Source organism: Macaca nemestrina, chromosome 3 (genome assembly GCF_043159975.1).
Source record: "Macaca nemestrina isolate mMacNem1 chromosome 3, mMacNem.hap1, whole genome shotgun sequence".
NCBI lineage: Eukaryota > Metazoa > Chordata > Mammalia > Primates > Cercopithecidae > Macaca > Macaca nemestrina.
In genome coordinates, this window is record NC_092127.1 from 95819024 (window position 1) to 95845517 (window position 26494).

Genomic DNA, 26494 nt, shown 5'->3' on the forward strand with positions numbered 1-26494 from the left:
AACTCCTTTCTGAACTGCCCTAAAACAAACAAATTCATTTCAATGACTTGAAACTGCTTTCAGTTGACTTTAATGCTCCCATTTCATAGCAATTAAGTGTATTTCTCTATAATGGTGTAGAATCATTGCCGCAGACCAGTAGTAGCCTGCTTTCGAAGGATAATATTTTTGGCTTTTCACAAAGGCTTTTAACTAAGTAGTTATTTCTGACATGTCTTTTCAAATTACCCACTCCAACCCCTAAAGAAAGACAAGAAAATGAAAATCTGCAGATTAAAAACAAGACCATCAGTCACCTAGACCCTGTCAAGATGATCCACTAGTTATAAGCCAAATGAACTATATTGTGAAACAAAGATGAAAGCAAGTCATGTATTTAATTCAAATATAATATAGTAAGATTTTAAGCATACTTAAAATGTAATACATAATGTAAGGCATCATAAATCCATGGGAAAGATATAATTTTCCATATATAGAAAATTATTCAATTATTTTGGAGCAAAATGCCCACTTAATTCTTTATAGAGTATCACACAAAAAAATCTCAGATGGATTGGAAAGATAATTGTAAATATTCAAACCACAAAATGGGGGATGGAGGAAGCAGATGGTATGAGTCTGATATCCTTGCTAAGTAAGGGCTTCATTCTTTAGAAGTCAGTAAAAGAAATCATAAGGAAAGTGATTTGACTGTATTGAAATTACTACTTTTTCTAAATCAAAACAAAATAAATCTAAAAAGTAAATCATCCATTAGATAAACATGGTTTAAAAATATGACAAAAGGTTAAAATCCTTGGCATGGAAAGATCTCAAAAAATTGATTAAAAATACCAGGCTTTTAAAACACAAATGAGAGAAAAATATGCATAATTAGAAATAAAAGAGAAAAATGAATTATTTGGTACTAGTAACAACAGAAATAGAAATTGGTATTTTTTTTTTCCTATAGTTATCAGAAGTTTACAGCAATGTAACTCCTTAGTAGTAGAACAAGGAGTCACATTTTTGTAAATAAGCACTTTCATAACTTCTGGTTAAAGTAAAATGGAAAAAAAAATTAATAGTAAATGGAAATAACATTTAAATACTTTAGAATGATATACACTTTAGTATAGTAATTTCATTTTTTTAAGAAATCTATTTACTGCATTTATTACAACATTTAAAAGGGCAAAAATGGAAAAGGCCAAAAAATGAAAAGTTATTGGAATATTTGCATAAGTTAAATGATAACCCTAAAATACATTTATAGAGCTATAAAATGTATGTAAAATAAGGGGAAATCATTATTAACAGGAATTTTATTCAAGGTAGTAAGATTACTAATGATTTTTCTTTTTATTTTCCAAGTTTTGTATAAGAAGTAGATAACTTTATATAATTAGACAAAAACAAACAATTGATTTAAAATTCCCTGTAAATCAAAGTGGAAAATATATGTATATAATTTTTTGACAAATATCCAATTCCTATTTTATGTTTTCTTCTTGAATCAGCCTAGAAACTTAAGACTCTATATTTGGGCCACAATCCTTAATATTCTTCGTAACTGCCTTCCTGGGCATTTATAGTTTACGCTCTCAGCTTTCATCAAAACATTATTTCAAAACAGGCTTATTTGCATTTGGTTTACAGAAGCTGTTGAAGAGAATGAAGTCCTATGTGAGGCACTGCTTTAGAAAGGAATGCTAAGAAGGGAGACCAGCCTGTCTTATTGCCCTGATACATAAGACCTAAGTAACTGGCCAAAGTTTTGCCTGGGTTTCTAAAAACCTGAAACCAAATTCTTAAGCTCAAATATAACAACCATATTTGTTGACTTTAGTATATTTTGACATTTTTGTTAGTTTTCCCTTATTAGGTATTGACTTTTTTTACTTGCTAATTCTTTTATTATACATTTAATATTTGTCACATACATATTTTATTTCTCCAAGTTTCTTTAAATGCTTTGTGGAAGAAGCCAGAAGCTGGACAGATAAGATAAGGGGTCAGTAAACTATAGTTTGGCTGTTGGGCCTGTTTTGATTCAGTATTTGAGTGAAGAATTCTTTTACATATTAAAAAAAATTAAATATATATATACACATATATATATTATACATGCTTATATACATAAACAAGAAGAACATGCAAAAGAGACATACATGGCCCACAAAGCCTAAAATATTTACAGAAAAAGTTTGCAAAATCCTATATTAAATAGATGGCTAGATGGTTGGTTAGTCAGCTACATCTTTAAGAGTTTTTCAAAATGCCCCACTACAGGAATACATACTCCTGTACAAATTCCACTGTTAATACAATATATACTCCTCTCTTTATAATATATTGTTCAATCTATTATATCAATTTATTCAAGCATCTTTCCAAGAGTTGTCCTCTTAAATATGCCAGGCCCACACATATCTCTATTCTGTATATACAGGTCATTCCACCCGAAATTTTCTTTACCCTTTCCTCTATTATTTCCTGATTTCCCTGGCAATTCCAGCCTGAGTGAGTGCTTAATTATAGGATTTCATCTAGAACTCACATCCTGTAATGTGGCACTGTAAGAACCTGTCACTAATACTGACTTAGACTGTGCACATGACTTGTCCCACAAAGAGGCTGTAAGCCACTTAGGTGCAAGGATCACACTGCATGTCTTTTGACAGTTCCTAATTCCCTATACTTTGCAAGCTTCCTATAAAGCAGTTTCGTAAAGTGTGGTGGGACTATAGATACTGCTTGTTAAAAACACAGATTTTTGAGCTCCTTTCGAAAGGTCCTCAATTATAATCTCTGGGGACTGGGCTTGAGTGTTGATTTTTTTTTAACATGTGTCAAAAGTGACTTTTAGTTGAACTAAAGTTTAAGAAAGATCTACGTTTGTTGATTCATTATAAGTATACTATATCAGTGCACAGCTAACCCTCAGTCCCAGGGATCTATGATAAAGAGGATGTCCACTCAACTACTGATTATTCCTTACTCTCAAGAATGAATGCCGTAGGCCACAGAATGATGTGCTTGTTAGGCCTTGGAAGTTACTTTTGGCTTCTGCAGGTCAATGTTTTAATTAGGATCAGTCCAGGATGTCAACCATTGAGTGTAATAAAGATCTCTGCAGTATAATTCTTGCCCCGCCATGTCTCTTTTATTGCAAATTTATAGTTAAATGATTTCAGAGAATTTGGCTTATATTCCAGTTCACCTAAATTCACTACAAGAGAATCAGAAAACCTATGATAATCCTGTAACTGGCCTGTTGAAAAAGGCAGTAGGATCTATGAACCTTGGGTACAAACCGGTATTCATGACTACCATAAATAATATAAAGCTGACTGTGAGGTTACACAGCAGTGACTTATATCTTGAGTGTTTTGCAAAGACCAAATGTCACAATAGAAAGAGTCAGATAATTTCAGTATAAATAACAGTTGATGCTTGAATGTCTCTTTCCTTTACTTAAATTAACTTAAATTGTTTTAATGTAGTCGAATGCAAAGGCTGTCACCCTTTTAAGTGTCAAATTTCTAATAAATAAGTAAATAAATATATAACATTTATTTTGTTACTTTAATAATCTTTTTTTTTCTATTTACTACAGGGTTTACTTGGCTTTTAAAAAATGTATGCAATTTGTCTAATAGATGTATTTTGATTATTAAAATTTGACATTAAGAAGCTTTATTATTTTTTCTTATAAAGATAGCATATAGAATCAAAAATAATTTAAACTATATAGGAAATTTTGTTTCTAAAATAATGTAAAATTGATTTTGTGATAAACCCCACGGGCTTACAGTGTATCAGAATGCTAGTAAGAATCATCCTCTCCAGCAGGGCAAAGTATCAATAGTTTTTGTAACACACTTCCAAAATAAGCATGCATGATACATAATAAAATCACAATTTGAGGTAGAATAATTTAATAGCTGACACAGTTTTTGTAGATACAGCCTATGTAAAATACTAATTTACCTAAATCTTCCCATGAAAACCAAGAGAGAAAACCAAATTTTAATATTACATGGGCAATAAGCTATATTTGAAAAATTCTCTGTCTTCTTACTCATTTAAATGTGCTTTACGAATAGCAAAGGCAATAGAAATGTACATATTTTTAACACATGCCCCCAATCACTTAGACAATATTAAGTGTTAAGTATAGCCATCTGCAGATAATCAAGGAAAAGCAACTTAAAACCAAGGTGAATGATGATATGTATGTTTAAAAGGGCTATTTAGTCTAATTTCCTTTCTAAAATGAATTGAGAAAACCTAGTTTTCGAACTTTACATGTAATCATTACATTCACATTTCTTGTGAAATATGGGGTAAAACATATTAAAAAAATAACTGAATATACAAAGGCTTTGCATAAAAATAAAAAATATAAATCATGATGATCAATGCTATTTTATTTATTTACTTAGCTGTACACTTGGCTATTTAAAACCTCTTTATTAAATTATTGACAGTATAAATTTCATATATGTAAAGCATATTTGGTAAGATTTGACATATATAAGCACCTGTGAAATCATTTAAAAAATCAAGATAATGAACACAGTCGAGGCTATTTTAAAAAGGAATATTGATTTCTTTGGGCATTGGAAAACTAGCTATTGAAAGACCAGATACTCTGGGATTGTAAGTGCCTAACTATGATTGAGATGGAGCTGTGTATTTACAGCAATACCATTAAATGATCCTCTAGTGACAAGTTGAATCCCTTCACAGTTTGGGATCTTAATTCTGCATGGTGCTGTAGGGCAATCCTTGTAAGGCCAACCAACTTGTCTCCTAGGTAGCTGTCATACCATCATGCATTTTTTTTTCATTTATTCACACAAGATTAATTGAACAAATATTTACACTCTGAGAATGTCACCAAGATCAACTTAAAGCAAAAGGGAAAAGTAGGCAAAGCATCTCTATAGTGCTTTTTTTCTTTAATCTTTTTTCCTTTTCTCTGAAGACTCATCTTCCTGACTTTGCTGCCTCAATGGTACTCGAGTGAGCACATCAATCCTTATTAATATTCTTCACCTGGGGTCAGATTTTCCCAGTAGAGCCCTGTGGTCTGATTCTTTCCTTCTGTTTATGGAAAAGAGAGGATAATAAATAAATCCTGCAGTAGTTGTGTTGGTTAATTACTTATATGTTGTTTATAGAAAGAATAGATCAATAAATAAATCCATGCATTAGTTTTAGTGGTTAATTATAGCTTTAAATGATAATCCTTCAGGTTTGGATTATTTTAAACTCTGTCATTTAATAGTTTGTTATTAGTTATGGCACTACATAACTAATAACAAACTATTAAGCACCTTATGGATATTTTGGGTCAAGATAAGCACCACCCTGCTGCTTTTCAAATCTTACCATAATGCACTAAAGGAGTAACGCATAAAGCCACATTTGTCTCTTTACAACTCTCAGTCTTTTATTCAAAACATGCCTTTGAAATAATGTAAAACACTTCCATTTTTTCCATGTGGCTGTCATTATATACATGAAAATAATATTGATATAAGTTTAAATCTTTCATCAGTTTGTCCTCCAACATAGTTTTCTTAATGATTTCAGTAATTTTCATTAGCTTTTTGGGAGAAGTAACATTATTACTTCTCTGATCTTATGGTCCACTAAAATTTTTTATTCTATTTCATCCAAACTTAAATCTCTTTGCTAGTTTTTATCATTGTCATTTTTTTTCCTTATTGCAAGTGAAAAGTTTGTCTTTTATTTCCATCCAATTTATTTTTGTTAGTTAAGGCACATTCACTGCTCTTTTATTAATGCTGAAAACTTAATTATTCAAACACAACAAAATTATATCTTTTTAATCAAGGATTACATGCTTCCATGAGAATAAAATTTTTTAAAGTGTGGTCTGCAATTGATTATAGTATTACCAGTATTGTGTGTATATATATTTTTTATATCCAGAGGTAATAATTCTATAAAAATAAAATATTTTTATATGGTAAATCCTTTATTCAGCAATAAGCAGTGAATAAAATTATATCTTATTCCTATGCATTGCTGAAGTAGGAAAAAATTAGGAAATCAGGAAATAATAAATAGACATTACCAGGCAGGGGCACTCACACATTATGTATGCTTTCAAAAAGTATATTTTCATTATATTATATGAGAAAGATAATTCATAAAATGCTATCAAAATTAAAGGAAGGTATTTGACATTTTAACATTAAAAATACAAAATGCATTGGAATATTTTATTTATGGCACTTCTTTTTGATAAATGGTTGATATTAACAGAATCCTTAATTAAAGATAAAAGTAAGAAATATATTTCCAGTTTATTACTTGTAGGTTTAAATTTCTTCTATTTATAGAAACAATTTCAATATTTGTAAAGTTAATAGTCTATATAAGGAAAACGATTAAAATGTTTCTTAAATTATGCCATCTCTTTAAAATCACTGTCTGTAGATTAATCAATAAATTTTTGGTTTCATTTTCTACTGAATGGTATCTTAAACCCAATGTCATTGCAGTGAAGTAAAATGCATCACTCATTGCATTGTAACAGGGCTACATCGTTCATCTACCTCAATGATCTTTAAATTGCTATAACCAAGCTACAGTATCAAACAATCAAAATTTCTGTTCATTTCTTGGATATCTCTTATGTTTGTTGGCAATTTTTATTGCTGATATCATTAAGTAAATCAGATAAACAAGATTAGAATGCTAGGCACTACATCTATGTCATTTTGTGTGTTTCAGATCATTCGGAATGAGCTTCATTTTTCTTTTTGTACTTATTATTGACTCAAATATTAAGCTGTTAGATTTCTTGCTTCTCTCCTGCTATTACTACTATTTCTTTTTTGTCCCATGTGCATCAAAAAAAGCAAATAATATTCAAATTATATGCCTTAATAAAATTATACAGTCAACATAAAAGTATGCCACAATCCTCTAATATTTTGAATAACTTTAGATTTTGATATCTCCTGCTATGTCAGTACTTAAGCATAAGACACAAACAGTTTCAGATTTTTTTGTATGTCTGTCACAAAACTATAGCACACTGTACAGAATAACTCAATTCAAAAATATTTGACCCTTTTCCCTCACAGTACATATTAGTACATAGAATATATTTGGTCTATATTGCCTTTTACATTTATTTATTTTTCTTTTCTCAAGTGGACGATGTCTATATCCATATCATCTATCATAATCATATTTATATTATCTCTACTTCTATCTATCATATTTTCTTCATAAAAAGATTACCAATATTAAGTACTCAAAACCTTTGGATGATGCTATATGATCTTGAGGCAACCTGTGATTTTTGTCCCTCAATATAGGGCTAACCTTGTTATGCCATGATTCACCTAAATGTCTTCTTAGAAAAGGGGATTGATCTAACAGTCCCATCATATTTTTGTGTGACTATATTGTGACTTTTCTTAGCATGCTATTGTCTACATCTAGATGTATTGAACTAAAAGGTAGACACCAGTAAAAAGAAGTGGAGTCACATTTCTTATCTCTTTGTGCTTTGCTACCTCTTCCTGCTTCATAAGAGGTGCAGAAACACAAGAGATCCATGGAACATTGCCTTTCAACACTTATACCTTTCAATAATAACATATTTATTTTGATTAATTTTCAATAACTCACATGTTTAGATGAAAACAATATCAAAACTTGAAATTCTAAGCTCAGCCTAACATATTGATTACAAAGTCATCAATCTGAAACAATCAGAATTAGAGAAGTCACCATAGTGGCTTAGGCAATGATATATCTAAAATGGCATGTGGCTAATGATATGATGGCATATCTTCACTAATATTTGGTAGCAACTGGATTGCCACAAAAGCAGGTGAGGACCCTTTTTCTGTTGTATTATCACTCTTTTACACTGGAAAAATTACTCTGCTGTTTTCTAAGAGTCAATACGGGAGTGACGTGAGTAGCAGAATGCCAAGTCCATGAGTCACTTGATAACTACTGGACGTGCACATGAGAATATGACAAGGATGGTGCCTTAGAATGGGGATTCTCAATCTGAGGTAGGAAGACACGATGAGTCACAAAATTCTTATTACAAATTAAAAGAAAGATCAAGAATTACTGATAGAATTGAGAAGATTTGAAGGGGCACATGGTGTAAGTTTTGCCCAACTAAAGTGGAAATGTTAGCAGAAGGACCTGGCAGGCATCATACAGAGGTAGCTTATCATGAATGCTGCTCAACTTACTTTCTCAGAGAATCCAGAAGTCACTACAATAGTTGTTACTAATGGCTAGTCAACCTGCTCCAGGGAAGGCTGTCCACACTTGTCTTTTTATAGCTTCCAGCCCGTCAGTTTACTCAAAGAAAAGTAAAACAAAACACACTGCTCTCAGTCTCTCTGTGTTTTTTCTACTCTATCTCTTTCTTTTATAAATTCTGTTTTTGTTATATTTATTGACTGACTCACTTCTATGTGAGTAGCCTTTCGTGGGAATACTAACTAAAGGTTTCTGAGTTATTTGTCAACAGTCCAAATCCATGATATCTTACACTTTTGTAATATTAGGCTGGTGAAAAGTAATTGCGGTTTTTGCATTAAAAGTAATGGTAAAGTAATACTATTTTAAGGTGCATACATGCTGCTTTGTGAAGTAAAATATGTTGTTTGCATAAAAATATTAATAAATTGATAGTAATTTTTAAAATATCAAAAATTAAAAATCACACTTTTGCTAAAAAACCCTACTTATGATTATTTGTCTAACTAACATAATTTTGAAAATACTTTCTCCAAAATTACAATTCACTCTGTAGTACACCAATACATTTTCAATCAAAGTATATTTCTGTTAGCAACAATAAGATAAAACTGAACGTCAAGTCCTCAGTAAGTTAAAACGTGGTTGCCATTCAAGAAAAGAAAAGGAAAGCCTTGAAATAAAGAAAAGGAATATTACTTCTACCATCGAAAATGTGGACAGTGAAAAAGAGGCTAAAAATTAAATATTATACAAAATATTATAGGGGAAAGTCAAAAGAGTAGGAAGAAGTGTTGTCAAAAATGATTTTGTATTTCAGCAATAAGTGTTTTCAAGAAAAAAGCATGAAAAAATTGATTTATCTTACAGAAAAATGTGAACAATTTTTATAAGTAAAGTTTTTTAAAATAGATTTTTTCTTGGACTTTAATAAACTATAACATAACTGTAAAACTTAATTATAAATATAGAGATTGTCCATACTTACAATGTGTCTTAGTCCATTTTGGGGGACTCTAATAGGATACCTGAGACTATGAGACTAGGTAATTTATAAGGAATAAAGGTCTATTTAGCTCATAGTTCATTAGTCTGGGAAGTTCAAGAAGCATGATACCAGCACCTTCACGGTTTCTGGTGAGGGCTTCCATGCTGTGTCACAACATGGCAGAAGTTCAAAGGGGAAGCAGACATGTTTAAGGAGACAAAACCCAAGGTGTTGGCTTTATAATAACCCCTTCCCACAAGAACTAACCCATTCCCATGAGAATTAATCCAGTGTTTCGAGAGTGAGAACTCACTTATTCCAGTGTGAAGGCATTAACCTATTCATAAAAGGTCCATTCATATGAACCAAACACATTCCCACGCTGAGGATCAAATTTAAACATGAGTTTTGATGGGGACAAACCATATCCACACCATAGCAAGCACATGAAAAACAAAAGCAAAACAAAAACGTTTTCTCCTTTACCATTTATCAGTAATAGGTAAAGGTTTTGGAACTGGGAGAAGACGAGCCCGTGGAAAAGATCTTTAACTAGAAGTCTAGTCTCCTAAGAAACAGAAGGATTTTTAAAAAACTATCAACCCACAAAACTTAGACACTAGATGTTTCACTGAACGATTGCTAAATTTTTTCTTAATGTTATGGTCCTTCAATAATGTTTCAAATTCATCAGGAAAAAAAAAAAGCCTTGGAAAAATACTTGGAAAAATATGGGTATGTATAAGAAAGAATAAAATGTTCACGTATTTATTTTTTAAAGTAGATATAGCTAACATGAGAGCTCTAAGCTATAAGAAAAAGAAAATGTCTGGAAGAGACTATTGTGTAGTTAGTTTATTTAACACCAACAGCTAGAAAATAAATAGCATTTAGGAGGCCTGAATTTGTTTGTTTGTAAAAGATTGAGAATGTTAGAACCACGGAAAGGAAAAGAAGATGAAACAAATCTTATTTCATGACTTTCAACAAATAAAAATCACGTTGGAATGGCAACCCAACCCCTGCATTGTAATTACTTTGTTTGTCCCAAGAATAATTATCCAATTTCCAATTTGCCTAGGAAGGAAAAAGTATATATAAACGTAACACTTTACATGAAAGAAAAAAATATTCAATTTCCCCCACAATCCTAAAAAAGACATTGTCTCCTATTTAATGAAAAGTGCACTTATTCAAATCATATTACAGCTCCAAATGGCTATAATCAGACATTCTAAAATGCATAAGCCTGTCACTGAAAGATTTCTCATCTCATTTTGGGATATAGATTCATATCAACCCTGAAAGAATCAAAAGAAGAAATTTTCAAGCAAAGCATTTCAAATACAATTCCATTTAAAACCACAAAACTACTTTGATTCAGGTACTCCAGAGCAATAAACCCCCCCATAGTTTCTGATTAAGAATTGCTTGAAAACATTTTTAGTGGATAAGTGCTTTTCTCTTCATGAGCATCAAGTGACTTACTCAGGGTGATTATACTCAGCTAGATGCATTCATTTTACTAGTTAAATATTTCAAAGCACAACCTATATAAATCCAAGCTGTCTGTGAAATGATGTTAAAAATGAGATTTATTTCTCATTTTTATTTTTCAAAATCCAGAAATATTATTTACTATCATAGTAGGATTTAATAACCCTGAAAACGTGTATGATTGAATTTTTAAAAATCAAAATTCACTACCAATAAGTGTAAAGGCCATTTTTTTGCACCTGAATTACTATGATTAATAAAAGTGACTCTCATTGTTCAAAAAGAGCATCTCCATCTCCAAACATTTATTTTTAAATTAAAAAGAACTCTAAAAACTCAGGTTTCTATATAACTTTGATAGATTATTTATTAAATCATAGAGAATTTACTAGAAAGACATTTAAAACTCTAGAAAAAGCGCTGACAATTTAAAGTCAGAATAACAGGTCCTCAAAATATTTGTAGCTTTAACAAAATCAGAAGGAAAAGAAGTAGAGAAATAGTAACCCTCAGAGAATATATATCAAGAACCTTAAGTGGCATGAACATAATAATTGATAGTAATACTATGCGTCTTAAAAATAAGGGCTATTTTGGAATAAAAATATTTAAATATCACCTTGAAAAAGGGTCCTTCAGAATTATTTGGAATTTGACAGAACTTTTGATAAAATTTGAGATTTTATGTATGTGTTCATTTATGCTCTTATGGAAACTATAGACATGGATTAATTTTTTTGTTGTTTGTTTTTTAATTACTTCTTTTATTTATATACTTATTTAATGCTTAATAAATCTTTGGATTTCAGCATGATTACTAATTTTGGATTAGGAACAATGTGGACATTCATGTTTTGCTGAGACCTTTTTGATATGAAAATCTTTAATTGTACATTATTTTACATTAATTATTTATCATTAAAATCTAAGTAGCAATACATTTTATTAAAAATATCTAATATTAATTTTTAAAATTAGAACTAGTAAATCTATAATCTTTAAATGTTCTTTTTCAGAGTTCTTAGTTTCAAACTTTCACCAAGGGAGATAATTTGAAGACACATTTCATAAATTAAAAATAATTTTGGCTATGGTAAGAACTGAGATTTTTGTTTTTGTTTTTGTTTTTTGAGATGGAGTCTTGCCCTGTCACTCAGGGTGGAGTGCAGTGGTGCTATCTCGGCTCACTGCAAGCTCCACCTCCTGGGTTCATGCCACTCTCCTGCCTCAGCCTCCTGAGTAGTTGGGACTACAGGCGCCTGCCACCATGCCCGGCTAATTTTTTTTTTTTTTTTGTAGTTTTAGTAAAGTCGGGGTTTCACAGTGTTAGCCAGAATGGTCTCAATCTCCTGACCTCGTGATTTGTCTGCCTCGGCTTCCCAAAATGCTAGGATTACAGGCGTGAGCCACTGCGTCTGGCCTGAGTTTTATTATTATATGTAAAATTGCCACAGTATAAAGTTTCTTTGGAATTATTTATTCTAATCTAAAATTGGAATATTTCCTATACACCAACAACGGTCAAGTCAAGAGCCAAATCACAAATGAACTCCCATTTGCAATTGCCACAAAAAGAATAAAATACCTAGGAATACAGCTAACAAGGGAAGTGAAAGATCTCTACAAGGAAGGCTACAAAATGCTGCTTAAGGAAATCGGAGATGACACAAGTAAATGGAAAAACATTCCATGCTCATGTGTACAAAGAATGAATATCATTATCATACTGCCCAAAGTAATTTATAGATTGAATGATATTTCCATTATACTAACATTGACATTCTTCAGAGAAATAGGAAAAAACTATTTAAGAATTCTTATGGAACCAAAAAAGTGCCCAAATAGTCAAGACAATCCTAACCTAAAAGAACAAAGCTGGGGGCATCATGTTACTTGACTTCAACCTATACAACAGGACTACAGTAATAAAAACAGCATGGTACTGGTACAAGAATACATAGACCAATGCAACAGAATAGAGAACCTAGAAATAAGATCATGTACCTACAACTATCTGATCTTTGACAAACCTGACCAAAAAAAGAAAAAAAAGAAAAAAGGAAAAAAGGCAATGAAGAAAGGATTCACTATTCAATAAATGGTGCTGAGATAACTAGCTAGCCATATGCAGGAAATTGAAAGTAGAACCCTTCCTTATACCATATACAAAAATCAACTCAAGATGGATTCAATAATTAAATGTAAAACCCCAAACTCTAAAAACCCTAGAAGAAAAGCTAGGCAATACCATTCAGAACATAGGCACAGGCAAAGATTTCACGATGAAGACCAAAAGCAATTGCAACAAAAGCAAAAATTGACAAATGGGATTGGATTGTGGAAGACAGTGTGGCAATTCCTCAAAGTCCTAAAGACTGAAATACCATTCAACCCAGCAATCCCAATACTAATTATATACCCAGAGGAATATAAATTGTTCTATTTTAAAGACAAGCACACATATGTTCACTGCAGCACTAGTCACAATAGCAAAAACATGGAATCAACCTAAGTGCCTATGTGGTACATATACACAATGGAATATTATGCAGTCATAAAAAGAACAATATCATATCCTTTCCAGGGACATGAAAGGAGGCCATTATCCTTAGCAAACTAATCCAGGAACAGAAAACCAACTACTGCACATTCTCATATATAAGTGTGAGCTAAAGAATGAGAACACATGGACTCATAGAGGGGAACAACACATGCTGGAGCCTGGAGGTAGAGGGTGGAGCGTGGGAGGAAAAAGAAGATCAAGAAAAATAACTAATGGATACTAGTCTTAATAGCTGGGTGATGAAATAATCTGTACAACAAACCCTCATGACACATGTTTACCTATGTAACAAATTTGCATATCCTGCACATGTACTCTTGAACTTTAAAGTTTAAAAAATTGGAATATTTACAAATATGGTTACAAGTTAATTCAACATGATTAGTTTTGATTAAAATAAATTCGGCTTAAAATAAATTTTATAACCTAGTGTTATAGATTATATCTGGAAATAAGTCAAATTTTCCATTTAAAAAAATAGAGCTTCAAAATTTTTTGTGCATGTGAGGTTGTATTAGAGAGAAATAATCATAGAGTCCTAGTGCTAGAGAGGAGCTGCTTCAAATCACAGGCAAAATACTATTCATCATCAAAGTGTACAAAAAATTACTTGTACACTTCTGATAATACACAGATAATTTCAAATATGAAACATTTAAATACAGAACTATCCAACTAACAAGGACAAATTAAATGTTATTTCATTCATTTTCCATAGCTAGAAATAATGTTTCTTGAATGCAAGGTCACAGAGTTGCACATATTGTGAACGAAAGGCATGACTAAAGGGGGACATTCTCAATTTTCAGAAATATTTGCCATCAGGTAAATAAGGACATCTTTACATTAACAATGAGTATATGTTTAAGGTCCCAGTAAAAATACTGCATATTTGAATAACCTCTCCTCAAAAACCAGGACTATAACAAGAAGCCTACTGTCCACTCACAACCACGTTTTAATAGACTTTATGCTTTTTAAAATGAAGGCTAGTTTTCAAACAGAATGTTTCTGTTTTGGCACAGCCTTTCTCTCTCTTAATAATAATAAATGTGTGAGTACATGTGCTCACACATTTATATATATATATATCATTATATATATGCACATATACATGTAATGTTTTATATATGTGTACATGCACACATATGTAAATCTATATATGCATGCACATTATATACATATAATATATATATATGTAATGATTTCAGCAGAACAGTATTGCTTTCTGGAATGGCAACAACATGTGTTACTTTTTTTTTGTGATATACCACTTTTTTTGTCAAGAAGAAAACCTTGGAGTAAACAGTACCAAAATCAATAGCAGAATTATTATTTTTTTTAATACTTTAAGTTCTGGGATACATGTGCAGAACTTGCAGGTTTGTTACATAGGTATACACATGCCATGGTGGTTTGCTGCACCCATCAACCTGTCATCTACATTAGGTATTTCTCCTAATGCTATCTCCCCACAGTACCCCACTCTCTGACAGGCCCCAATGTGTGATGTTCCCCTCCCTGTGTCCAAGTGTTCTCATTGTTCAGCAACCACTTGCGAGTGAGAACATGAAGTGTTTGGTTTTCTGTCCTTGCAACAGTTTACTCAGAATGATGGTTTCCAGGTTCATCCATGTCCCTACAAAGGACATGAGCTCATCCTTTTTTATGGCTGCATAATATTGCATGGTATTTATGTGCCACATTTTCTTAATCTAGTCTATCATTGATGGACATTAGGGTTGGTTCCAAGTCTTTGCTATTATGAACAGTGCTGCAATAAAATTATGTGTGCATGTGTCCTTATAGTAGAATGACTTATAATCCTTTGAGTACATACCAAGTAATGTGATTGCTGGGTCAAATGGTATTTCTGGTTCTATATCCTTGATGAATCATCACACTATCTTCCAAAATGGTTGAACTAATTTACACTCCCACCAACAGTGTAAAAGCATTCCTATTTCTCCATATCCTCTCCAGCATCCATTTTTTCCTGACTTTTTAATAATCTCCATTCTAACTGGCATGAGGTGGTCTCTCATTGTGCTTTTGATTTGCATTTCTTTAATGACCAGTGATGATGAGCCTTTTTTCTTGTGTTTGTTGACTGCATAAATGTCTTCTTTTGAGAAGTGTCTGTTCATATCCTTCACCCACTTTTTGATGGGGTTGTTTTTTCTTGTAAATTTGTTTGAGTTCTTTGTAGGTTCTGGATATTAGCCCTTTGTCAGATGAGTAGATTGCAAAAATTTTCTCCCATTCTGTAGGTTGCCTGTTCACTCTGATGGTAGTTTCTTTTGCTGTACAGAAGTTCTTTAGTTTAATTAGATCCCATTTGTCAATTTTGACTTTTGTTGCCATTGCTTTTGGTATTTTAGACATGAAGTCCTTGCCCATGCCTATGTCCTGAATGGTATTGCCTAGGCTTTCTTCTAGGGTTTTTATGGTTTTAGGTCTAACATTTAAGTCTCTAATCCATCTTGAATTAATTTTCGTGTAAGGTGTAAGGAAGGTATCCAGTTTCAGCTTTCTACATAAGGCAGGCCAGTTTTCCCAGCACTATTTATTAAATAGGGAATCCTTTCCCCATTTCTTGTTTTTGTCATATTTGTCAAAGATCAGATGGTTGTAGATGTGTGGTGTTATTTCTGAGGGCTCTGTTCTGTTCCATTGGTCTATATCTCTGTTTTGGTATCAGTACCATGCTGTTTTGGTTACTGTAGCCTTTTAGTATAGTTTGAAGTCAGGCAGTGTGATGCCTCTAGCTTTGTTCTTTTGGCTTAAGATTGTCTTGGCAATGTGGGCTCTTTTTTGGTTCCTCATGAACTTTAAAGCAGTTTTTTCCAATTCTGTGAGGAAAGTCATTGGTAGCTTGATGGGGATGGCATTGAATCTATAAATTACCTTGGGCAGTATGGCCATTTTCATGATATTGATTCTTCCTATCATGGAATATTCTTCAATTTGTTTATGTCCTCTTTTATTTCATTGAGCAGTGGTTTGTAGTTCTCCTTGAAGAGTTCCTTTACATCCCTTGTAAGTTGGATTCCTAGGTATTTTATTCTCTTTGAAGCAATTATGAATGGGAGTTCACTCATGAATTTCATATGGAGCCAAGAAGGAGCCCCTATAGCCAAGATAATCCTAAGGAAAAAGAACATAGCTGGAAGCATCATGCTACCGGACTTCAAACTATACTACAAGTTTACAGTAACCAAAACAGCATGGTACTGCTACCAAAACAGATATATAGACGAATTGAACAGAACGGAGGACTCAGAAATAGCACCACACAACTATAACCATCTAATCTTCGGCAAATCTGACAAAAACAAGCAATGGTGAAAGGATTCCTTATTTAATAAATGGTTTTGGGAAAATTGGCTAGCCATATGCAGAACACTGAAAGCAGAATTCTTAAAAGGGGCAAGAGTATACATCCCAGCCAACCCAAAGTTTCAAAAGAGTTTTCTTTAATACCGTTGTTTGTATCAAAAACAAAGGAACAAGTATCAATCGATTTTCAGTCACTATAGAATAGCTTAATTAGGACTAATAACTTAGTCCTGTCTAAACAGCTCCAATGGGTCAGGTGTGCTGTTTAAGAAGGAAAATAAAATTACTGGAAAAAACAGACAGAAAGGAGGCAATACAAGCAGCAGTAACCTAAAGCCATTATTACAATTCCAATTATGCCTTACTCACATGGACATAATATTAGTTTGAATGACAGTCAACCCCCTGCCAAATAAATGAACTATGAAACTTTTATTAGCAAATTTTGTGAAATTAATGCTCAAAACTATTCAAATTTAAATTATATAAAACCTAGTTACTGCTAAAAGAGAATGTGTAATCCCCTTGGGGCATCCAGATAGGCCTGAGAGAGCAAGATACATATCAGACTACAGAGAAATTTAGAGAGCAGAGAAAGCAGAAAATTTGAGGTGTAATGAAAATCCCCTGGGATTGTGGTTCAACAGAATCTATCATACCATGAGTGTTATCATGTAATAAATTTGTCTGTGGTAGGTTTCCAATATAAATGGGTGAATGGCTTACTCTTTGAGTTTCTCCTATCTCTGTCTGCCTACTCATGCAATTTCTATGAAACAAACCTTCACTATCTTCTACTTAAAATTAAATTGTGACAATGAGACCTTGCTAAGAGAGTATCCATGTGAGCAAATGCTTCTTAAGTCTGTGAATTCTTAATATAATGTCCTTTAATCATTATTACCATAGTACTAGATCCTGGACATTAGTTACCACTAATGGTTGAAATTAGGAATTAGGTTGTTCAGAGGATGGTAAATACCACCACATCATATTGTTGAGTTTGAACTGGATTGGAGTTTCATTGGGGTGTGTGTGTGTGTGTGTGTGTGTGTGTGTGTGTGTGTGTGTGTATCTGTTACATATTGGAGTGATGCAGATTCCAGTGTGTCCCACTGTAGATGCTGTCTAGCAGAGTAGGAAGGAAACTAAACTTTGCCTCCTCTGTATCAGACACAGTCTTGAACTCCTAATCCAACCAATCCCTAAGCATGTGGTCTAGAGATGACACCACAGACTCTCTGGGTCTCTTTATGAGCACATTCATGTCTGTGAATATTCTCTGAGAGTCTGGAGGCCAATAGAAGCTAACTTCCTCACAATTAGCTCTTTCCTCAAACATGGTAAGATAATTCATGCCAAGTATTAGTCAGGGTTCTCCAGGGGAATATATGTATATATAAACATATGTTTAAATACAAACATATACCATATACAGAGATTTGATATGAGAGATTGGCTCACATAATTATGGAGGCTAAAAAGTCCTAAGATTAGCTATCTGGAAACTAGAGAACCAGAAAAGTGGGTGGTGTAGTTTCAGTCTAAATTCAAGGGCCTAAGAAACAAGAGAGCCAATAATGTAAGTCTCAGTCTGAGTGTAAGGCCCGAGAACTGGGGGTCTGATGGTACAATTGCCAGCTGGAGTCTGAAGGCCTGAGAACCAGGAGTGCTCATGTCTGAGTGCAAGAGAACATGAATTTCCCATTTTAAACAAGGAGCAAACTTACCCCTTCTCTGCCTTTTTGTTCTATTCAGTTCCCCCAATAGATTGGATGATGCCTATCCATATGGATGAGGTAATCTTTACCCAGTACACCAATTAAAATGCTAATCTCTTCTGGGAATACCTTATAGACAGATCCAGAAATAATGATTTGCCAGCCATCTTCAGATCCCTTAGCCCAGTCAAGGTGACACATAAAATTAACCATCACAACAAGCAAAGAGTTCAGATTTTATAGACTTTCTAGAAAAGTCGTTCCTATTTCGACCAAAACTTGGACATAGAATTGTACCCCATCAGTCATCTTTGCTCCACTCTGGGGAGATTGGCATCATCCCAGCCACCAGAAGATATAGCTTCTGTTCTCTCCAAGAGGCAGTGAATGCTGCTTACCTGAGGTAGAACTCCAGAAGTAATCTCAATCAACCAGCAGCTAACCTTTCCAGAAACTCAGAGTAACCCTAAACATCAGCAGATATGGGTTATTTTCTCTACTCTGCAGTGAAATCAGATGGGCTCGCTAAGAAGCTGAAACAATTTTATTCACAGAATACACTTTTCAAGAGTGCAGGGTTTCCCTACCCATCAAGAGACTGGTGGGATCAACAATTTTGAGAGTCTAACTCAATGGTAATGTTAGAAAATATTAGACTGCATATCTGTCTCATGACTTTATGGTACAAGCTATTTTCTTGAAGACACATCAGAATAAAAGCCAGTGGAGCTAAATGTATCGTGATTATATATTATAAATAAAGGAGAACGGGATAAAGAAATAAAAGCTGTTGTGTTCACAACATATTATTACTTCATAATATTTTCTTTTTTTTTTTCCGAGAAGGAGTCTCACACCGTCACCCAGGCTGGAGTGCAGTGGTGTGAACTCAGCTCACTGCAAGCTCTACCTCCAAGGTTCACGCCATTCTCCTGCCTCAGCCTCCCAAGTAACTAGGACTACAGGCACCCGCCACCATGCCTGGCTAATTTTTCATATTTTTAGTAGAGACAGGGTTTCACCGTGTTAGCTAAGATGTTCTCGATGTCCTCACCTCGTGATCCACCCACCTTGGCCTCCCAAAGTTCTGGGATTACAGGCGTAAGCTACCGTGTCCGGCCCTACTTCATAATATTTTCTAGATTCTCTCTACTATATAAACCTTCCAAGACACAATTCATTGTCAGAACTATGATATTAAATGAAGATGGCAGATTTTCCAATTATGGGCTTAAACTATAAAGACTGGATTTATTCAGGCTATGTTTACCACCAGATTTTCTGTTATTAGATTTCCATACAACTGTAGATATTATAGTTCCCAAGCCTTGATTAACAGACTTGTAGAATTTTGGAGTCATAAAGGACATTAAATGAAACAAAAAAGTTAGTGTTTCATGCTATCACTGTGATTGTCATGTATAATGCTCTGTCAACCACATCTAAAATTAAATTACTTTCACCACCTCACATAGCAGCTTCTTGTCAGAATAGCCACTAGACTTTGTATTTCTTGTGTTGGGTTGAAAATGAATTCTATTAATTCCTGTATATTTCTTAACAGGTATTATTTTTAATTTTCCCTTATTGTGTAACGTACAAACATAATTTCAATTAAACCTTACAAAAATCCTGAGAGATAAGTATTATTATTCACATGTTACATGTGTTACATTCACATATTCCAGAACTTGAAACTCAGTTTGCTTTGAAGTCCAAAGATCACACAATTGGTAAGTGCCAGAGGCAGAATTTCAACCCAGGTATGTCTAACAGCAAAGGTTACACATTTTCCCACTACAGCCTGTTAAATCTAGTCTCGTTGTGAGAAAATAATCTTAAAACTACAAATACTAATAGTCCGAATAAACTTGTACTTTTATGGGTATTTCCATTTTGCTTGTAATAATCAATTTGAGTACCCACTATTTCCCTATTCAATACAAATTCTTGCAAACAAATTTATACATATATCTTGCTTAACCATTAAAATCATTGTTTATACTTTTGGTGATCAAGTGCCCAACTCTGATAGGAATGGAGGATAAAGAGTGTAACACCCACTAACATTCTAGTTAATTTAAATGCAAATAATTATGTTTCACATAAATGAAAGAAAAACAAAGTTGCTAAACTTACCAGTGCAGAGAAGAATCTTATGGATTCTTACATCAGTATGCACATGTATTCATTAGTTCATTCATTAAATACTTAACAAGCATCTATTATATGACATTCATTAGGAATACAACAGAAAACACAGTTCTTGTCTCATGAAGTAACATTGTAATGGGAAAGACAAATTATAAAAAAGTAAGTTAATTATATTTACATATACACATAGAAGAGAGTTATATGTATAATTATGTTGTCAATTCACAATATTTTCTAGATTCTATTATATAAAATTTCCAAGACATGAATTCATTGTTAGAACTATGACAGTAAATAACTATGGCAGATTTTCCAATTATGGGCTCAAATTACAACTGGGTTTTATATTAGAAAGACTGATATAATATCAGTTTGCAAAAAGTGCTTTAAGAAAACATAAAACAGGGTAATACCAAAACACAAATGTCATTTTAGATATTCCAGAATCAGAATACAAATAAAATGCTGAGTACAAGTGCAATATTTAATCATTGGCTGTTTGAAAGCAGAGCTATTCTCTCCTCCTTATAAGTACAAAGCAATTAAAGCTTTAGTCCATTAAAAATTGGTGTATTTTAATAGATTATATATTATTTAATTATTTACTATATTATATAATATAATATCTTTTGCAAAGCAGTACATTAGGTTTGCCCAAGAACACAAAGTTGTAGACTTTGTGAATTTAAAGCTGCAGAACTTGAATAAAGACTCTAAGTCTATCTGAGAAACCACTGTACCTGGGAGCTAAAATATCTCTGCCGTATCATCTTATTTCACCAACGTATGAGAAAACAGCTTTATGAAGATACTAAGCATCACAATGCAATTAAGATTGGTTGTGAAACCAGCTTTAATCAGCTTTTCCTAGCTTTATTCCCTGTTTGTGATGAAGTTCAAAGACATTAAGTCTAGAGTATTAAATTTTAATACTGGAATTCAGTCTATAATAATCTGTGAGCAGCACTGGCAAACTTAACAAAGCAAAGAAAAATCTGACAAATAAGCAAACAACATTACGTAAAACTCTTCTAATGAAAAACATGTATTGATTCCTTAAATGTAGAGTTATTTACTTTAATCTTTACTTTTCGTGTCTTCTTATAACTTTTACTCAATTTTTTTTTTTTTTTTTTTAGAAATTCTATATAGTGATTAACAGAAACAGAAATAACCACATTCTTGGGCAAAATTTATGGGTATAGAAAACCTTAACGATTTCAAAATTTGACTTTGAGTTTTACCTGAATTTATCTTCAAGGGTATATACAATGTGCCAACATGTTGATATACCATCTACTAAATAAGTACCACCTTATGACAAAGAAAAAGAACATGTAAAAATTATCAAAGTAAGAAAGTCCTTAATTTAGATGAACATCAGTGAGAACTAAATAATCCCTTGCACATTCTCACCAAATTCAAAAAAAATGAAACCATCATTCATACAATGCCAAGAGAGCAGAGACTAGCCCAAAAGTTGGGACTATGAATCCTTGGTACACCACACATTCAAACCCTGAGCAGACACAACCCTGTTTAGTTTATGAGATCTGACAGTACCTCTGCTTGAGGTGATAAGGCTGCAGGCTTTGTATACACTGAGCCACTGGCAGCAGAATCAACACTGACAACTTGACAGTTCGTCAATTGGCAAACCATTCACTCCTTTTGAGACATGGAGAAACTGGGAGTGGAACCTTCATTTTGGACACACATCTAGTAAATCTATACTGCAATTATTTGTGTGGTGTTATTTTCCTTTGATAAGTATCTTTGAACACATTATTATATGTGTTAATAGCTATGCAAAGGAACTGCCTCATTTATGAAATGAGGTGGCAAGCTACGAAATAGTCCATAATACTTTTAAAATTACTTGAGCACTAGATCTGGAGTTTTTTAAAAAAATTAGTAATTAAATTGCAGCTTAGTAGAAAAATAATTGAGTTATAAAAATGAAAATTTCAAAATTAAGAATGCTTAAATTTTTAAAACAATGCAAAAAAATTTTCAAGTGTCAAAGGTATACAAGGCACCATAGAGTAAATATTTATAGTGCCTTTCACAATACCTCTATAGTGCCCGCTCACAGGAGCGTCTCAGTCCAGTTTGGGAGTTGGGGCATAGGAATATTAACAATGAAATAATTACAGGAGTTATTACTTAAAGACAAAGTAGATGTAATCTAATGTGTATGATTCACTATCATTTTAATGGCAGAGATTTAACCGTTATAGACTCTGAATTCAGAGCAGGTTGAAGCAGCTATATTGACCTCAGAACTTGGTTAAATGGCACTGATTTTAGAAGGCTAAATGAAGCTCTCCTCTGCCACCCTCACAAACATCCCATGATGAGTGCCTAGAACCTACTCAGCCTTAGGATTATGAATTCAGTTATCTCTCTCCCCAACCATAATTTCTGGCTCTGAAGCTCTCTCACTTCATCCATATTAATATACAAGCTCTTCAGATGTGCTGAAGACACAGTAACCTCTTAGCCATACTTTGTTTCTATTATAGAGACTCTTTCTTTCTTCATTGCCATTCATGTTCAGTTTAGATTTTATGCTTTGTCACTTCAACCATCGCCTTGTCAATGTTCTTAACCTCACTGCCTCATTGTACTGCTATCAAACACAAAGCAACACAACCCAAAACAAAAATAACCTGATGAAGTGTTAAGTCTACATTAATTTAAATTTATTCAGTCTGCTCAATGCTGGTGGACAAACATCCGCAAATGTATAGATTAGTACCACAGTGATTTCTTGATCTCTAGCCTCATGTGAGCCAACGGCCCTGCCTGGCATTTCTTCAATATTCCCTAGTCACCTCTCCTGTTTGCCACAGCAGCTATTTCGAAACTTCTCCACTGTCGTTAAACCTCCAGTCTCACTATTGCCAATGCCTTCTGCTACATTTTCCCAATTAGAAGATAATCTTGCCTCCTACTTCTCCAAGAAAAGACTATTTCTTAACAATTGTCTTAACTTCCTAACATCAAACATAAAGACTTGCTTGCAAACACAGCATTCTTTTCTTACCCCCACCCCTCAGCACTCTGGAAAATGATGTTCCCCGGTGCCTACAGTTGAGAACTCAGTCTAATTCTTGATCCAATCCTCTCTTTCCCTCTACTGTTTCTCTATCAATGATCACCTTTCTTTCCTATATCTTCATTTTCTTCTTCACTACTGGCTTGGTCTGTGAGCATTCAAATATACCCAAATCTCTTACACTGTAAAAGATCTCTCCCAAAAACTCCACAAAGCCATTTAATTACTACCCAAAATATTCACTTTTTTTTTTTTAACTTTTCTAGTGTTGCTATTTAAACATATGGCATTACTCCTCTACTGAAATTTTACTCATTAATGAAAATTAACCACAACTTCTTGTGATGTACTAGACACAATTCTGGATGCTTCACCTTACTAGCTCATTTAAATTAGGCCAGCATACCTTAGCATCAAAATCCAACAGAAAGGACAGCTTTAGGAGACCTCATTCATAAGTATCAATATAAAACCCTTATGCAAGATGGTAGCAAATCAAATAATATTATGTAAACATAAGCATAATTATAATTTTATGTATGTATAAATAATTCTATATAAAAATATCCCAGGAATGTCTGGAGCTTCCTTAAACTGATCTAAGTTAATTATAAATATATAAATATATAGTAGTATAGTGGTATAGTGTTGAATGTTTTTTCTCTGAGATTGATAACGATCCAAAAATACCTACTATTGTTATTTCCATTCAACATCATCCCTAGAAGGTGTAAAATAACAAAAGAAGAGACAAAAACTCTTATTAATTGCAAATGACAAGACAATTTGCAGAAAATTCATGAGAATCTACAGAAAAATTATCAGAATTAGAGGTCTGAGCAAGAGTGTTGGATATAACATCAATATAAAATATCGATATTATTTGTATACACAGCAGCAAACAGAAAATGACATTTTAGAAGAGACCATATTACATTCATAGACTATAATACCACTCAGCAATATAAATTAAAAGACAAACAAGCAAAATTATTGACACATGAAAATGAGAATGTATCTTAAATGTTGAGAGAAAAAAGACACAAATGTGTAAATACTAATTATCCATTTATATAAACTTTCAGACCAAGCAAACTGTCCGTGCTTCTCAGAATAAAAACAGGAATAATTGCACTTTCTGAGTGACAGAAACATTCTGTAACTTGACCTTGTTAGTGGTTAAACTGGTGAATGCGATTACTCTAAGTCATTGTGCACTTAAATTATATCTCAATAAAACAAATGAAGAGTATTGAAGAGTAAAATTTTACTTTTTTCTCACCTCATATATATAAAAATCTTCTAGATAGATAAAAGACATTAATTTGAAAGGCAAAACTATAAAATACCTGGAACATAATTGAGCATAATATCTTCATGACTCTGGGGGATAGGGAGTAATTTCTTAGATAATACTGAACAGCAATAATAAGAAGGACGAAAATTCATTTAAAGATACTATAAATGGCATTGAAATAAAATCCACAGAGAGGAAAACAAAACTGGCAAAAAATTAAATGATAAAACACTCAAATTCAGAATATATACATAACTTCTAGAATCCATTATAAAAAGCAAAAGACACCCCCTCCAAAAAATAGCCAAAAAGAAAAAAAAAGTAAATAAGCAATTAACTCAGAAACATCTGTAGGAAAAGATGCAGACATTTTCATAATCAGGGAAATGTAAATAGAAATCATGAGGATATATCATTATATACACCCAATAAGTTAATACAATTTTAAGTCTTACACATTCAAGACTTGATTAGAATGTGGGGCAATGCCTGAATTGCTGGTGGTATGTAAATTAGTAAATTACTATGAAAATGGGTTTGATGTTATCTGGTAAAGTTCAAGATATGGTTTCTTGTATTGCAGCAGTTCTACCTCTGGATACAAAACCTACAGAAATACACCTACAAGCATAAAAGTATCCAAGATGTATATCCAAGAATTTTTGTAACAGCAGCTTACAGCAGTCTAAAAATGGAAACTGTAGTGGTTTGAGACACATCAATACAATAGAAAACAATACAGCAATATAAATGAATAAACTGCCACTCCAAGTAACAAGGATCAATAACATAAACATACTGTTGAACACAAGAAGCAAGAAAAAAAGGATATATGCATTCTTGAGACCATTCATAAGTTGAGACATTGACAAAACAATTATATAACGATGTAAACACAGGTGATAAAATATATTTTAAATGCAAATAAATTAGCATCATAAAAATCAGTCTAAATATTACACTATGGATAAGGATGGTCTGACTGTAACCAGAGAGAAGCATATGAGAGTGTTGAGAATCCTGGCTATTTTATATTCCTTGACCATAGTAATGGTTCTTTCCTTTAAAATGACTAAACTTTGAGTTTTATGCAGTTTTCTATATATTTCATATTATTCACTATAAAACAAAAATTTAAAATGCATCAGGATAGTTTCATCCACATTAGCATGAATTTATTGAGAAATTTGTATTGCTAATAACTCCTCACTTCATTCTGTCTAGATTGTTTTGCATCTTACATCTCAGCATTAAATACCTACTGAAGAACCTCTTACCCTTAATGTAGTCAACTTTAGACAGTTAGAAATTTACGGTTACCAGCTCTGCATATACACTCAATTATGTTAGGCTTTTCCTTACCAAATATATATATATGATTTGATATATTTCCCTACCAAATATATGTGTGTATATATACACATATATATGTGTGTATATATATGTTTGTGTGCGTGTGTGTGTGTATATATATGATTTGGATTTGCTGTATATATATTTGCTATATATATAAATATATATGCATATTTGCTATATATATAAATATATATGCATATTTGCTATATATAAAAATATATATGCATATTTGCTATATATAAATATATATGCATAT

General features: G+C 32.7%; 1 protein-coding gene across 3 annotated transcripts in view; it reads right to left on the reverse strand.

Annotated features, from left to right (window-relative positions):
* Positions 1 to 26494, reverse strand: part of LOC105479619 (glutamate ionotropic receptor delta type subunit 2) — a 1566744-nt gene that overhangs the window by 563786 nt on the left and 976464 nt on the right. The gene's annotated exons all lie outside the window — the stretch shown is intronic.